The sequence below is a fragment of the Conger conger genome, chromosome 2, assembly GCF_963514075.1.
Source record: "Conger conger chromosome 2, fConCon1.1, whole genome shotgun sequence".
NCBI classification, from domain to species: Eukaryota; Metazoa; Chordata; class Actinopteri; order Anguilliformes; family Congridae; genus Conger; species Conger conger.
Window position 1 is genome coordinate 43,885,850 of NC_083761.1, and position 17,761 is coordinate 43,903,610.

Below are 17,761 nucleotides of genomic sequence, written 5' to 3' on the forward strand. Positions count from 1 at the left end.
GAATTCGTAGCCCATGAAGGAAGGAGCGCTGCAAGGATGAGAATCTGCAGGCTCTCTCTGTAATGTTTCACAGTTTCCTTTTAAGTCTAATTATTCACAGGGAGCGCTATCAAAATGTCCTCTGATTTGTTCTGCGGCAGAGCCACAGAGCGCTGTGCGGAAGTGCGAGCTGTGTTGTGCGGCGCGTGGAGGGGAGGCTAATTCCGCTTGTGGAAGAGGGAACGGGAATCACACGCACGGACAGCTCGGCTCTTCCCTCACCTCTGTCCCCGCGCGTTCTCTCTCCACCTCCTGCTCCGTAACATCGGCTGAATTCAGCCCGTCGAGCTGCAGCAGCCATCCCGGCAGCGACCAAACACGTCGAGGAGGCGAAATATGGAAAGATAACATTACGTTTTTCATTTTAATAGTGGTACCGCTGCCCCTCGCTTCCGGTGGTATCTTGCGGAGCTGCAGAAAGGTAATGTTGCGGGAAGCCAAACGAGCGGTATGGAGATTACAGATAGAAGGCAGGCTCATTTGCAGCAGGTCCTGGCAGACAGGGGGATTAGACTCGTAGCGGACTAATCGGAGCGCGGTAACCAAGCCTCGAGTTCTTAGGAGCGCGGTGTGCACTTAGCAGACTTTCCGTCCGTGACGCTCCGTAAATATAAGCCGGCACGTGGAGGGACTGCAGCGTAAGACGTACAGATATTTGCGCCCTTTTTCGGGCCGTTGCTTTTGCGAGCGGAACCCCTCGCCGTGCACGCTTGCTCCTGGTATTCGCTCTCTGACTCTCCCGCCTTTAACGTGACGCCATGCCAGAGGCGGCGTCTCGGAGGACGCTAAGGTGCGCATCCTAATTCTGCCTATTCGCCGGAATGTTCTGAAAAAACTGCAGCGGGGTCGCTTTTCCCTAAATTGACCTTGAATAATTCATTGAGTGTATTTTAGTAATTATGCGAATACACGCTCTGTTAAAATCTAATTAAGGCCTGCCTTTTTAACCGAACCATTTATAATCCCTTTATCTCGCTGCGAGAGTCATGAAAATTTGAGCGCGCTGTGATGGACGTATTGGGATATGAACCTTGTGCCATCTGACTCAACAGATCAGGTAGGTTTTTGGATTATTGCACACTAGATGCATTTCCATTCGGCACAGTATTCATGTTTTTAATACGATTCTGTATGTTTACGAGCCTGGATGTTTGTAACTCTGCAAAGCTATTTTAAAAAAGCAAAATAGATGCCCCAGGCTTTGATGACAAGCGGCTGTTGGGACTGGCTGCTTAGATTGCCCTGAGAACAGACTGTACAGGGATAGTGGTGTGACAATCACGTGGACTGGCTTGTGTTGCATGCACATAATGCAATGCTGGGATTTGCAGTCATATGAAGGGTGAATCAGTGAGCAGAGCTTCCAGAAAGAGTCTGCCCCAGAGTGATTTGTGCTCTCTTATGGGAGACAAGCGTACACGTGAATACCAAGTGCCCTGTTAGCATGACGTAGCATGATTTGTGCTGTCTCTGATAGGAGATAGGGACACAGCTGAACAGAGTGCCCCATTAGCTGTATGTTTGTGGTATGTCTCTCTCTCCGGTTGCTCCAGCATTACTGAGGGTGTTGGCAGGGCCAAGGCAGCCAACAAGGGTGTGCTGAAGGGGCAACTGCCACACCAAAAATATTTCATAGGCCTAAGTCTTATAGTCTCATTGGCTAAGCGGCAAACCACACAGCCTGTGAGTGTTGGCTTCATTTTCATATGCAGCATGTGTATTCCTGTAGTCTACAGAAGCTCTGCCCCAGTGGAGGGCTGTTGTTGTTATTTGTTTACGGTGGGTTATCCTCTGGTTTTCTCAGCAGCTCAAACCAACTGTACAGTGGTATATTTATGAATATTATGTTCCGACAAAATTTCATCAGACCACGCCTTGCTATTTTATCTTACCTGTTGCAGCATACAGTGTCAGTCTATTTGGAGGAGTTAACTAGCTAACTAGACGGCAATTTTTTTTTGGCTTGCTTGCAACCTTTAGTATGGTTTCATCATATTCAAAATAACAGATTTACATATACATATCATAAATATGAACTAACCCACTTGTGTATTTTCGCAGATGATTTGGCTGAGTAAACTTGACGTCATCCAGGCAGGAAAGAAATGGTTCATTAAACTGTAATGAGCTGCAGAAATAGGTGATAGTAGGTTCTCTGCAGTTATATAACGCTAAATTGTAAACTCACTTTGTGAAACACCTAATGGAAATGGAAGTGGAAATGTGGCTTATGATGCTTTATCCGTGCTCATAGCTAAACAAATTGCAATAGGGCTGTTACATTTACATTCAAACTTCGAGCCATATTAGAATATGTACATTGTACAATATGTACAAGATGGACCATGGTTTCTCTCACTCTCACTGACTGTTGAGGATTTTGTAGTTTCCTCCTCCCGTACGGCAAAGAATCTTGGGGTAACTCTTGATAACTGCCTCACCCTGGCTCCACAAGTATCCTCCACTGCCAGAACCTGCAGGTTCTTTCTGTACAATATTCGCCATATCCGTCATCTCCTGACGGAGAAAGCCACCCAGCTCCTAGTCCAGGCGCTTGTCATTTCCCGCCTGGATTACTGCAGCCCCTCCAGCTGGTCCAGAATGCTGCAGCCCGCCTGATCACCAGTCAGCCCAGGGCGGCTCATGTCACCCTGCTTCTCATTGGCCTCCACTGGCTTCCTATTGCTGCAGGCATCCGATTCAAGGCCCTAGTGTTGGCATTTCAGGCTGCTAAGGGGACTGCCCCACCTTACATACAATCCTTGATCACTCCCTACTCCCCAGCTAGACCACTCCGGTCTGCCAGCTCTGGTCGCCTTATGGTTCCCTCACTACGAGCACCTGGCGGTCTAGCTGCACGTTCACGCCTGTTTTCCGTTCTGGTTCCTCAGTGGTGGAATGACTTGCCTACCACTATCAGGACAGCAGAATCTCTCCCCCTATTTCGACGCAGACTAAAAACACACCTTTTCAAACTCTACCTTAGTCCTCCCTCCTGATTTCCCCTGATATCCCTGATATCCCTATCCCTCTTGTCTAAAAAAAAAGAAGAAAAAAAAAAGATTATTGCACTTTTGATGACTATATGTTTAAAACAGCACTTCCTATGTATTTTCCTAGTTATGGATGTGATGCTTTGACTTGTGGAAGAACCTATGCACTTGTAAATCGCTTTGGATTAAAAGCGTTTGCCAAATGACTAAAATGTAAAATGTACATTAATTGCCATATTTTAATGTGAAAGAGAACATTAAAAATATTTTTATTCCTTGTGGCACAAACTCAGGTTCATATTTCACATGTCTAAAATAGGCAATAGGATTGGGCAGATAACTTTGATGGCAAAAAAGACTTTAATGAAGTTGGCTGTCTTTATCAGTAGGCTAGCCTATACCAGGGGTGCACAGCAAGGGCCGATACGTTTCAGGATTTTGTGGCAACTTCTGCTCTTAATTACTTAATTAGCTCAATCATGCCGTATCTTGGTCATTTGTATCAGCAGCAGCTACAGTCACAGACTGCAGGTGTATCCTAACGATTTTACTGATCCAGTACAGGAGTGAACCAGTACACTTTTTAGAGCACTCGTCTGCATTCCGCATATAAATAACTTGCATTTTTACGATGCTGTCTCCATCGCTTTGGCATATTATATTCAGATAAAACTTATAGACTCTAGATTATGTAAATAATGTTTCATGTAAGTAACATTAAAACGATAACAGTGGCTATCCAGCAAACTTATCTACCTTGATTTATTGCAAGCTACCTAACTAAATGCCTAAGAAAACAAACTAGATACTTTAGGATTCCTGTGTATGTTTATGATTCTTACATTTTAATGTTCAGTTATCTTGTTAATGTTGCTTTTGTCAATACTATCTGGCCTTCAATATTAACAAAGGTTGGAACATATTCATGCTAATATGTATTTAAAATGTACATATTCGATGTGCAATTTTTGGTAAAGGTGACAGCCCTCGTCATAACTTTTAACATGTGTGAGTGAAAATGTGGATTCAGGAACTGATAAGCAGAACAGAAATTCCCCTGGGATTTTTTTGGGACCGTAGAAAAAGAACAATGACAAGAAATCTAAGAGATTCAAAATATCAAATGCTTCCAAACAACAGGAATAATATCTCTTAAACTTGTTCCACCGTCCAAGGATCCTATGAAGGCCGATACTGTAGCTCTTAGGTCTGGACATTTCACATCTGTTTGATTTTTTGATTGTTTCATGAAATCAATTCAATAGCTTCGCAACCATGAGGTGAAAAGCACTAAAGTACCAGCACCAGAGAATAGATGGCCCTCTTCTGCTGCAACAATTTTTCTGAAAAAATAAAATAAAAAATCTATAGATCCTCAACTGTACAGCGAGGAGCACTAACATTAACAGCAGATATTACATTGCCTCCAATTGACATTACAGTGTTTATCTTCGTCTAATTTTGTTTTTATGGAAGAAAATAAACATGCAGGGAGAAAAATATGAAAAGTAACATCACACGCCAAAGCTATTGACCATACAATATCTTTCTGATTTGGACATTTCAAACTGGTTTAATTTAGTTTACAATCTCATAATTCATTTTTTCATACTTCACTTGACCTCTGTTCCAATTTTTTACTACTAAATATAGCCCCCCCTACTGGAGATAATACACCTTTTAGAACAATAATGAACAGAAACAATTTATCTGTTCATTATTGGTCAATTTTTATTTTGAACTAAATTCAATAGCTTCACCACCATCAGAAGGACCAACACCAATTAATAGAGGGCCACCTACTGACCATACTACAGCTTTCAGAATTCACCCTCAGCTCAATAAATATCTACACCGGAGCTACTGCAAGCACACTTTACTACTGTCTCACTTAACTCTACAAGAGCCGTGGATGTCTAATTATTTTTCTTAAATTGTTTTTATAGATTAATAATCGATTAATCTATAAAACTAATCCAAATTTCTTCTCATGAAATTAATTTAAATAATACAAGTACATTTCAGACAAAATAACTTGTTGGATTTATAGCTGTCAAATACTCACTACTTGTGATAGTGATATTCAGTAATTCTATTGAGACAGTGTAACCTTTTATTATTGTCACATTTGCAAGGCCACTGAATTATTTTTTACATTGCAGGGGGACCATTTCAGTGACAAATAGTTTAATCTCTGATGATATGATTATCTTGGTGAAATGTTAGTGTGGCGAGCTGGACATCGGGAGTCTCAGTGCTTTGGATGAGCAGTGTAATGTGTGCAGTCGGGGGTTTGGGTTCAAGCCTCACAGGCCAAAGGGCTAATGTGAGTAATTGCCTGCAGGACCTGACTAGACTCCGCCTTCATCCTCTCATCCTCCATCACATGATGGAAAACGGGTCCAGGCAGGCGTGACTCCTTTGGCCTCCCCCAAAGGGCGGGGGGGTGGTTGCAAGTATGCTGCTAGCAGATTGTCTGAGCCCAGGAGCAGTCAAGCGGTCATCACCCCCACTTCTTGGCACAATCTGCAGACATCCAGTTCATTAAGACTCCCCCAGCTGAAATCAATGACATCAATGACATCCCTCTGGTAAGAACTCAGTGGAGCCATCTCGCATGCTTAACCCATGGTTGTCTAGCTTGCTTTCTGAACTCAATGAGTGCACAAAATGACACAGTAATACCAACCAGCTTTTATTGAGGTCAAAATGTTCACCACAGTGAGGCAGAGAAGATGACTTCTTTCTTGACTGTGCAAGAAAACTGCTGAGGACATGTGCTTAGATCCGTTAGGAAAAGTCAATTTATCTGGCAGCGCTTACCTGTAAACCAATAGGTGCTGATGAAAAAGCTAGGAATGACCTTGAAGATGAAGATTATCTCAGTAACTCAGTGGTTCAGAAAGCTCCCTAATGTGTGTCCTGTTTTAGCACTGGCTCACCGGAGTTTACTGTGCAGTATGTGGCAGTCATTGTCAGCCTGCTTACAGCACACTGGTATGAATAGCCACACATACACAGCCACCTGTACCAGGACAGGTGGATTTCCTCTCAGCCACAGAGTGGCCAACTCCAGAAGAGAGGGATATGAAGACTGACTGTTTGTCTGTCTGCCTCCACAACAACTCTCCAAGACTCCCTACTGACCACTTCCTGCTCCTCACCCTGAGCTGCCATGGACAGCTGCCCTCACACCATACCATATGCTCAACAGAACAGGATTACTCTCTCCGGTTTTTTCATTTTTGTTGTCGAGGTAGTTATTTTTTTATTGTGTTCTTTCTACTCTACTTAGATATTGCAGGATATCTTAAACTTGATACGACACAAACACAAACATAATGACTTGCTTGTTATTAGCTAGATTGGTGAGAAGAGAAAGTGCTGGCATTTTCCCCTCCTTATTCCTCCTCCTGCTGGCAGTTCACACTGGGCACAGGTAGAGGAGCTTGGCCACATTGCAGCGAGCCCACTGCCAAATTAAAAAAGCTCAATCTGCTTGTTGCTCTTCCTCATCCACTCACCATACACACACACACACACACGCACACACGCTCAATAAAACATCCACTTAACTGAACTCCAGCATAGTCTGCAACAGATCATCTTGGATGTCCCTGGTCATAGTAACATGGAACAGGTACAGCAGCCATTAAATGTAGAACCTGATAAGATTCCCTCCATTCCACTAGCTTGAGAGTTCAGCTTTCTTTCATGTAAGATATTACAAACTTGGTTGAATTGAGGTCTTTTCCCTCTGTGGAAAACATTAAGTGTCAATTATATAACTTGTTAAGCCAAATACTTCCCCCAAGCTCTTAATCTTTTCCTGATTTTTAGACATTGTTTCTTGAAACTCAAATTAGAAACACTTGTGACCTTGCATAAAGCTCTGAAGGACAATGCACTGTGATCTCTTCCGCTACAGAAACAGCTGATAATTATACGCAGATTTAATTGAGGAACAATGTTTGTATTATCTTTATTTATATGCTCAGATGACTTCGACAGCACTGTCTTACCGCACTTCAGAATTTATTTCTAACCCACAGCACCATTACAATGTCAAAGTAGAGTGAAATTGCAATGAAACTAAATTCAGGCCCTGGGCTACTGAGGTATGCAAGCATAAAGAATGAGGAGTGATTACATCTATGGGCTGTAGTTGGGTTAGCCATTAATGTGTTTGTAAAAGCGTGGATTGGTGGCGGGAAAAGGAACTTTCGTAAGCCCATCTCTGGAGTTGTCAGTGGCTGTGTCTCAAACCGAAGGCATTTGCCTTGATGCCTCGTTGCCTTGCTGCCCAATTAGTCACTGTCCTTCAAAGGCATCTTCAGAAATGCTTAGGCAGCGTGTGAATGAGACGCACTTTGAAGACATCAGAGTCAAAGTAACGGGATAACATGATGTGCGATTACAAGCAATTTAGCTGCCTAGTTCACAGTGGAACGTTAAATACCTTATTTCAGGGTAATTAAAATGTAGTTTAAAAATAACTACAACAAAATATCAAGCCTGCTGTATACTTACGCTTGCGGACGAGCTGTTTTATAATTCTGTGCGAATTCCGCCGCTATTTTCAGCCACCATTAATTTAATGGAAGTAAGACGCTTAAGATTTATGGGATATTCTACCCGACAAAGGATACATGCATGCTACCTTCAAAATCGTCCAACTGAAGGCACCTTAGAAGTCTTATCCGGTCTAGCAGATAACTGTCTCCCAGGCTGCCCGAATGCAGCTCCATCACCATGCCCCTGTGGCTCTGGAGAGAGGCAGGAGTCTCAGCTTCTTTGCGTCCAGTAATCCGAGTGAGAGAGAGAGGCCAGCGGCACCTTCGCAGGGAATGACGGTAATCCGATGAGCCACACATAGCATGGGACTTTAGCACCCCAGCAAACAGCACCACGCAATCTCTCCCGTGTTACATCAAACTGCATTGGGGAATTTCCATAACATACTGCTCCCTTCAGCCACCCGTGACCCTGAATTACATCATCTTTACTACAGCATTTATTGAATTTAATCATTTTATTTCCCCAGGGGAACTTGATGTAGCCAATGTACAATATATTAAATACACAGTTCACATAAATTACCCAAAGAAATGAATCAGGAATGAGACATTTTCAAGTAAGAACTTCATTTTGAACTATTCTGAATGGGAAAATGTAATTAAACATTAATCTTATGGTGTGCTGTGTCATTGATGAGGTGGACCGCTGTTGGCACAAAGCTGTTGAGAGCTCTACTTGTTTTAAAGGACGTGGACTTCAGTCTTTTTCCTAATGGCGAGATTTATCACAGATGATTGAGGGGAGGTGAAGGGAGGACCATCATTCTTTTTCCTTTCTCGACTGTCTGCTCTTCACGGCTAATGTATATACCCTCTGTGACAACTTTATTAGGTATTTATTGGACTTATTTATTTTATATGTATTGATCTACTGCTGTAGCCCATTGACTTCAAGGATCAACATGTCCAGAGATGCTCTTCTGCATACCACTGTTGTAATGCGTGGTTATTTGAGTGACTGTCACCTTCGGCTTAAAGCAGTCTGGCCATTCTCCTCTGACCACTCTCATTAGCGAGGTGTTTTTTTCCCACAGAACTGCTGCTCACTGGATGTTTTTTGTTTTTTTCACCATTCTCTGTAAACTAGCGACAGTTGTGCGTGAAAATCCGAGGTTTCTGGTATACTCACCCACCCCACCTGGTACCATTCCACGGTCAAAGTCACTTTCAGATTCCATTTCTTCCCCATTATATTTATGTTTGGTCTGAATAATAACTGAACCTCCTGACCATGTCTGCATGCTTTTATGCATTGGTTTGCTGTCACACGATTGGCTCATTTGATATTTGCATTAACAAGCTAGTATACAGGTGTACCTAATGAAGTGGTCACTGAGAGTATGTGCATTTTTTGGCGCAATAAATGCAGCAGTACATTGTGACTGTTACTGTAAGGAGTTATATAAAATACTAGTGCCGTTCACCCTAATTAAATTCTGTTTAGCAGTTTTTGGAGTATACTTTCATGGATGGTTTGCCAAATTCATATTTGCAGTGCTAATTCACTTGATTTCAGTCCAAGTTCCTAACATTCCTGGAAAGAGGAAAGAGGACATCCTTCATTCAATCCTACAGATCTTAAAACGAGAGTCTGGAAATGTTTCTGGAATGGCGGCAGAGTTATGTTTTTTTAAATTCCATTTCCTCAGAATTTTTCCAAGCCTACAGTATAAAGATCTTCTGAGGTTGTAAAGAACGAGCCTAACATTTGTCCTTGTTACAGTGTTCTTAGCCCCAGTATTTATTAAAATGCATAATCAGCATATCACCCCCATGAAGAAAAGAAGTGCTGTGTATTTTAACAACAAGATACAGAATCTGCTTTATTCTGTGATTCTACCTTCCTTCTTACCTTCTGACAATTCTTGTTCATTTGTGAAATAAACAAGTATCTTTGTAGCAAAAAATGTGTATGTTTGAGTGTGTCTGTCTGTCTATGTTTGAACTGTTTGTACCGATTAGTATGTGCATCTGTGTATACAGTATGTCTGCATTTCGTTCCTTTCAGTTGCTTGTACTCTAATGGGAAAAGCTGTAGCTGACAGTCTCTGCTCAACACTCCCAAGGCCTTTCAAACAAAGTTAGATTCTAAAAAAATGGAGGGAAAACAGAGAAATATGACAGGGCAGTTAATCGTTTCTGCCTGTGGGTGTCGAGGCACACTTTGTAAATTGGTTGTCACTGTGGTAACCTCCATGTTATATCTCACATTCCTACAGCCTGCTGGTTTCATTTTCATTCTCACAAAAAAAAGAGAAATAACTGCTTATATATCTACTATGAGTGCTGATACAATAATGTCTCAATGATATGATTAACTGTACGTATTCTCTGAATTTGAATGCGTTGGGCAATTATGTTCCCTGCTATTTTCACTTGTTTGACTCTCTAAAATGCCCATTCACTCGACATGCAATTTGATATTTACAGCATGGCAGAGTTGGTTTGGCATTTTGTGCTGTCACTCAACTTATACTGTGTAGTGCTCAGTATTCATAAAAATGCTTAAAATTCACTCTTTCCCCCAGAAGGGCTGAAACACACACAATAGTTTAAAGGCAAATAAGCCACAAGGCACAGGAGACTTAATCATAGATGGCTTGTTAGATGTAGTCATTTTTTTCTCATTTTGTTTTGCGGCCCGTGTAGAAGGATTATAATGCTTACATAACTTTGAACTGGTAAAATCGGGCCAACGCATTCATGAATTATCCACACAGTTGTGGAAGTCTCACAGTTGATCTTGTTTGATCCACTAAGGCTTTGATAGATTCATTTATGTTTACATTAGCACTTGCTACTGAAAGCAGCTGTGTTTTTATTTGTTGTTTCAATTTACTTTGCTGTGATTAGCCTTTCGTGTCTCACTGTGTATTTTTACTTTGTTTAAAAATACATTATAAAGTACACAGAAAAAATTGTATCTCTCAGAATGGAGTACAGCACATTCTGATTGCTTTATAATCAGAAAGTATTATGCCTCTAAATACAATACACATACAATGAACAAATGCAATGTCAGAAGAAAGTCAAACAGATATAAATGTTAAAACTCAATGTTCAGTTTTAAAAAATCTGTGATGGTGAAATGCAATGTTGAAAGGCAATTTATTTATAACTTGAAATAACTACAGTTGTGTGCAGAAATTTTGGGGCTGGCTTGTGATATTTACCTCTACCAGGGAAAAATCCTTTCGGATGTGCCCCTCCTGCCCACAAGGCCAGCAACCCTGCCCTGACATTTCTGGGGCACTCGTCTGACCTGAGACCAGGGGAAAAGTTAACGGTGGGGACAAAGCGGTGGGATGGGGATTTCCTTTAGGGAAACGGGGTCCTGGGAACCCAGTTAAAACTGGGAACTGGGAATGGGGAGGGGTAAAGAAGGGGAACTATGGAAAAGGGGGAAAGGAAAGAGTAGGGTGATGGGGAATGGGAGGGAGGTATAACTGGTCCGTGATGATTCTTCCTCTCCTCTCCTAAACTGGTGATTCTCCGCTAGCTGAATGGCCGCACTCAGGGAGGTTCGTTGGTGGTACCGAAACCAGTCGGAGGTCCCTTTTGGGAGCCCCATTATAAACTGCTCCAGTGCCACCTGCTCCACAATGTCTTCGAGAGTGTGGCTTTTGGGTTGCAGCTGCTCTGTATAGACAGCCGAAAGTTTGCGCAGTCTCTTCCAGTGGCCCTCCGGCTTCAGTCCCACCCGTACCCAGATGGTACCCCGGGGGGTGGTGTAATCAGCCAGTGCACTTGCCGGTATGTTCCGTGCAGCCAACTGCGCCTCCCCTGAGAGCAAGTGTAGGAGGCGGAACGCCAGCAAAGTTACACGCCGTGGCCTCCTTTAGAACAGTTTGACGAATGCCTCCGGGTCCTCCTCTGGCCTCATCTTTTGTAGTTTGATGTGGGCCAGGAGGGGGGTCGGGGTGGGACCAGATGTTCGCTCCTTCAGCAGCTCTGTCAGCTCGATCCGTAGCCTGCAGTGCTGCTGTAGACTGCATGGCCTGCTGTTGCTGTTCCTGCAGCTCTGCTGTAGCCTGCATGGCCTGCTGTTGCTGTTCCTGCAGCTCTGCTGTAGCCTGCATGGCCTGCTGTTGCTGTTCCTGCAGGCTGCTGTAGACTGCATGGCCTGCTGTTGCTGTTCCTGCAGCTCTGCTGTAGCCTGCATGGCCTGCTGTTGCTGTTCCTGCAGCTCTGCTGTAGCCTGCATGGCCTGCTGTTGCTGTTCCTGCAGGCTGCTGTAGACTGCATGGCCTGCTGTTGCTGTTCCTGCAGGCTGCGGAGAGCTTGATGTTATGGCTCCTACATTTGCTCTAGCTGCTTCACCATTTGCAGCAGACGTTTCCATCTTTGGAGAACTCTTCTGTCCCGGGTTTCGGCAGCAAAATGTCACACGCCGTGTGACTCCCCTAGGAGGACAGAAGAGCTGGACACTGGGAGGTACAACAATTTGCCGTCTTTTAGTCACGGCGGTGGTGATGGAGAGGGAGAGTGAGCACACCAACAAAACAGGAAAAATAAATACAAGTTTTGGGACTAAAAATAGTAAACTACATTACATTACATTACATTACATTAATGGCATTTGGCAGACGCTCTTATCCAGAGCGACGTACAACAAAGTGCAAAGTGCATACCCATACCCAGGAATAAGTGCGCTGAAAGACCCTAGAGGAAAGTACAAACAAATATAAATAAAATAATAAAGTATAAACTAAAATAATAAATTGAAAAGAAATAACCTGACTGGCATGCAGCTTTTCAGTGGTTTGTGTCTCGGCTCTCTCCTCTCCTGCGGTCTCGGCCGTCCACTGTGGAAAGAAGCACACTTTTTAAACCCTGGACTGATTCGTAAGACAGCCCAAGTGTGTGCCTCCTTAACCAGTAAGCATGGTCCTCCTACTGCCCTGCTTCCATCCCCCAAAAACCAAGCTCAGCTGCCACCGTGGAAATAACCCTCGACCTACAGCCGCCGCTGAACACATAATACAAAAATAAATGTAGAGCAGAAATTAATGATATTCAAAGGTTTTTGTGTTTAAGTACAGGGCTTCACTGTGAGAGGAAGAAGGCTGTGGCTCTGGGACCACAGCAAGGGGCATATTACAGTGCTGTTTGTGTGTATGTGTGTGCGCATATCTGTCTGACTTCATGCGTGTGTTTGTATGTGTTTATTTGTGCATGAACGAATCTCTCCCCCATCAGAAGGAGAACCACGGTGAACCACTGCATTACTGAAGTTAGCCTAGAGGCTTTATTCTGACTGGGGGGGGGGGGATTTAGGACCTACTGGGTAGCTGAGAATGCTGTGAAACCCTGCAGAATGGGGGTGACCAGGGCCCTGCCCAGAGATATATTAAATAAAATCAATAGTCAATAAAATGAAAAAGATCAAATTTGTGTGTGTGTGTGTGTGTGTGTCATGAACACACCAACATACACACACAGGTTTGGTCTCAAAACTTGACTTACTGATTTGTTTTCAAATATGTGTCCCGTTCAATCAGTTGTAAGGTGCAACGGGCAATTTCACATAAATTCATGTTTATTTTTTGGCTGTTTTAGGTTTTCATCTTCATTTTGAAGAACAATATCTTGGCTTTCATAATCTGCATGTCTTGATGCCAAATTCAGAGTAAAAATACACTCAGTGAGGTATTTATTAAACTCATTTTTCTGTTTAGTCTTCTGCTGGTGTAGCCTATCAACTTATAGGTTTGACGCTTTGTGTGTTCAGAGATGCTCTTCTGCATACCACTGTTGTAATGTGTGGTTATTTGCATTACTGTCACCTTCTTCTTAGCTTCGACCAGTCTGGCCCTTGTTCTCTGACCTCTCTCATTAACAATGTTTTTTGTTTTTCACAATATTCTCTACAAACTCTGATGTCAACATGCACTGAAGCTCCTGACCATTATCTGCATGATTTTATACATTGCACTGCTGCCTCATGATTGGCTGATTAGATAATTGCATGAAAAAGTAGGTGTACCGGTATTCCTAATAAACTCTATAATTCTTTTTTTAAGGTCTCAAAGTGAAAGTAATATCAGAGTTGTGCATTGTTTGGAGGCTAGCCTGCTTGTCACCGTTCACCAGTCATAAACCACAACATTTTCGTTTGTTAATGTATTTGCTTTCATGGTCTGTATGTCTTAATGTCAAGAGTAGCTAAACGTTCAGAGTAAAGATATAGTTTTAAAGGCTTCATACATAAGATTACAAGTTATAGCACCAGAGTTTCTTTAGCCCAGTATTGGTAGTCTCCCAGCCTCACGTAACTCTTGCAACAAAACTTAGTTTGGTGACATTCATTCCCCCCTTTGGGTTAGTTTCTAAAACTAGTTTCTCAAAATACGTTTTGGGGTCCATACAACTGATTTTGATAGAGCAGGTCACATACCTGTATATATATATATATATATATATATATATATATATATATATATACATGTTTGTTACATATCTGTTACATGTTTGACAAGCGTTAGAAAAAATTGCTGGCTAATATTCAAAGATTGTCTGAAAACTAGTTACTTGGTAAGCAAGGGTAGCCTGATGTTTATGGTGTGTCTGTAAGTCTGCTGTCACTCTCACATCAATATTCATTGAGTTGTTTCAAGAGTCCTCCTCATTTGTCCTTGGTAAGCCTATTGTTTGGCCTATGTCTCTGACTATTTCTTAGCCTCAAATTGACTTTCATTGACACAACTATGGTCTTCATGGCAAATGCTAATAACACTCCAAAGGCAATCAATGGCCTAGAATCAAGACTAGACACTAAACACTTCCATATACCTGCACTAAGGAAGCAATTAAAAACACCTGACTAATCAGAAACAGCAGAGAAGCAAACTTTCCAATTACTTTTGGTCCCCTAACCTGGGGGGACTATTCATAAAAAGCAATGTAATTCCTACTTGGATCACCCGATATAGATGTACATACAAATTAAAGGTGACAGTCTGCATTTTTACCGCATATTCATTGTTTAATTTTGAATTCAATGTGCTGGAGTTCAGAGGCAAAATAACAGAAATTGTACAACTGTCCAAAATAATTAACCCCTGCACTGTATTATTTTATATGCACCCATTTTATGATCAAATAATGCCATCTGCACTTGTTGTAGGGCATATGCTGAACCAGGGTGGGGGGATTGTAGAAGGGCTCTGGAAATTGGCAAATTGTTGCGGATTTACCAGTGTGAAAAATAGGATTACTAGTGCGATACAGTGTGTGTGATCAATTTCATAGCGAAGTACGTAACTACCAAAATTGATGTAAATTGTGGTTCCAAATTAAACATGTTGATTTTCGCTTATGCAAATCTGATACTTTGTCAGTGTTTATGCTCAAACATTTGAAGTACATTATAGGAGCACTCCCTATAGTAGTATCCCACAGTATACGCATAAGTTCACGCTGTTCGTGTATCCTCGTGATGTCACCGCTTCGCCAATCAACTCATCCTGTCTGAGCGTTCTGTCATTGATATAGGTTAGACTCAGAGCATCAGCCCTCTCTTAGGCTCTCTTAGGCAGTGGCCTTCTCATCCTCAACATTAGCTTTTTTTCCCCCTCTTGCTCTTTCTGTCATCATCTAACATCTGAAGTTCAGGAAACATGCTCCAAGGAATAATGTCACTGCTTTCAAGTTAGCGCTTTCAAGTTATTTCTTGATAAAAATGTCCCCTTGAAAAAGGCCAGTTCTTTGTTTCTTTCAACCTCTCTTGTCTCATTTAGCATAACACAGAAAAATGTAAGCTGTTATTGGGGTGTGAGAGGTTGCTCTGTTTTCCAGGGTTCTGCAAGCACTCTTTTTTAGACAGGCCCATCGCTCGGCCAACCCTGCCAGGCAGGACCCGAGGAAAGGAAAGGAGGCGTCAGGCTGCTTCTCTTCCAAGTGTGGCTTGCTGTCACAAGGCTTTGTTTCAGTTTGTTATAATTGGGCTGATCCCAATGTGAAGCCCTGGCAGATCTCCACTTTCAGCGCTTGGCCTTGAGGGAAAGCTTCTGAGACGTGGCCAAAGGTCAGGCAGGCTCACCCCGCAGAACAGCTTTCTAGTAGCCAGCTGGGTAAATAGTCGGGAACGATCTCGGCAGGGTTCCTCGAGGCTGTGCCTCAAATCGCATACTCATGTACCTGTGCACTCGTGTTCTTATGAGCTTAACTTACAAGTGTACCAACAAATCAACTACTTAGCATGCATAGTTGAATGAATCTGTTCATTTGAGATGTACATATAACGTCATGAGTCTGACATACCCAACTAGCACCAGTGACTGATATCTGAAGTGACAGTTAGCTAGCTATGTTATAGCAGACAAATGTATTTTTTATACAAATTTGTTGTGAACATATGTTTGTATCCCTTTATTGATAAATTAAAAAAGGGGAATTCTATGTATATTAAGGTCAAGATGAGAGAAAACATGATATTTGCAGCTAACGTTAGTCATCTCCAGTGAGTGACATTAGCTAGCATATGTAATTGTATTTTAATTGTAATAGCTTTTTAATAATGTTGAGCATTTTATTTTTTAGCTAGATAGCTTATATTCCATTACAGTTACTTGCATATTTAAAATTCCAATTTATTCTTTGCTGTTGGCTCTGAAAACGCAATGTTTTTGCACTTCAGTTTGGCACGCACTTGATCACATAACTGTTAACTTCCACACTTGATTTACGCAACTTGTCCACAAGTCTGCAATTTGAGACACAGTCATAGATTCACATCTCCTTCAGACTCTGTGATCTGTATCACAGAGAAAGTGACCGCCAGAACCCCCCACACTCCACACACAGACACACGTGCCCTTGCAATGGTTCAGGGACTCTTCTTGGCACTTTGTCATCACAAATGTTTCAAAGCACTGCCCCTCAGAATGGTGACCCTGTCGAACATTACGGGTCTGCTGTATTAATTTCTCATACTGTATATTGAGCTTTGTGCTGGGAGCTGGAGTAACAACAGACAGGGTGAGTGTTTGAAGGCGATAAGTGAAATAGACTCAGAGATGGTGTGACAAAATAAGCCAGGGACGGATGGAGGTAATTGTGATTCGGAGCAGAGGATGAGAGAAAAGTCAGGGAGAGAGGGAGGGGGGAGGACTACTATGTAAGGATAGTGTGAATAACAGAAAAGGGTGAGGAAGAGCTGTTGCGAATGAACGGGTGATTGAATGTGATGGAGAAAGGTGGGGACCGCCGTAGGGGGGGAGGAGAAATGGAGGGCAAAGCAGAGAAGGGAAGACCGTGAGAGCACTGGATTAATGGGCAGCTGCTACCAGCAGACTGATGGGACGCTTTCAGCCATGCATCCATTTATCCAGCACATGCCCTTCCCCTCTAATACTCACTATATACTTCTGGAGTATATTTATTTTCTGGGTGAGGCAGGCGTAATGTGTGTGTGTGCGTGTGTGTGTGTGTGTGTATGTGTGTATTCCAGTGGTCCCAAGTCTGGTCCTGGAGAGCAACAGGGCTTGCTGATTTTCATTGCTACTATGCACTTCATTAATCAATTAGAGCAGTTGATTACAAAGTTAACTCACCTCACCTGGTTACCTGGGTCTTGACAGGGTGCTGATTTTAAGGTGAAAACAAAAACCAGCATACCAAGTAGCTCTCCAGAACTAGGGTTACATACCACTGTTCTAATGTATATAGAGGTGTCAGGAGCACTAACATCCTTAAAGTCAAATGCAAAAAGAACTTAATAGATGTTAATATAGCAATGCATACTAATATACCTGCTCCAGAATATGAACTTCAGTACCTCTCCTACTTAAAGTGATTCAGCAACACCACACTATCTCAGTCTGTATGATTGGCTGAAAGTAGACAAATAAATATTTAGAAGTAGTTATATAAACAAGAGATTGAAATTGAACAATTTTAGAAATAAATATTTGGTGGCATAGCCCACCAAATGGCACACCCTCTGGCCTACCTTACCCACCCCTGATATTTCCCAAAACCCTGTCACCTCAAATATGCAAACAAAGAAGGAGAAACCTGACAAATGGTCATAAAGTGAACAAATTCACAGTTTAGATGTACAAATAGCTAAAATGAATCCATGGGAAAAGCAGTGGCTGTAGCCACACTACCCATTGCACATACTGTATGCTCCAAACATGATATGTAATG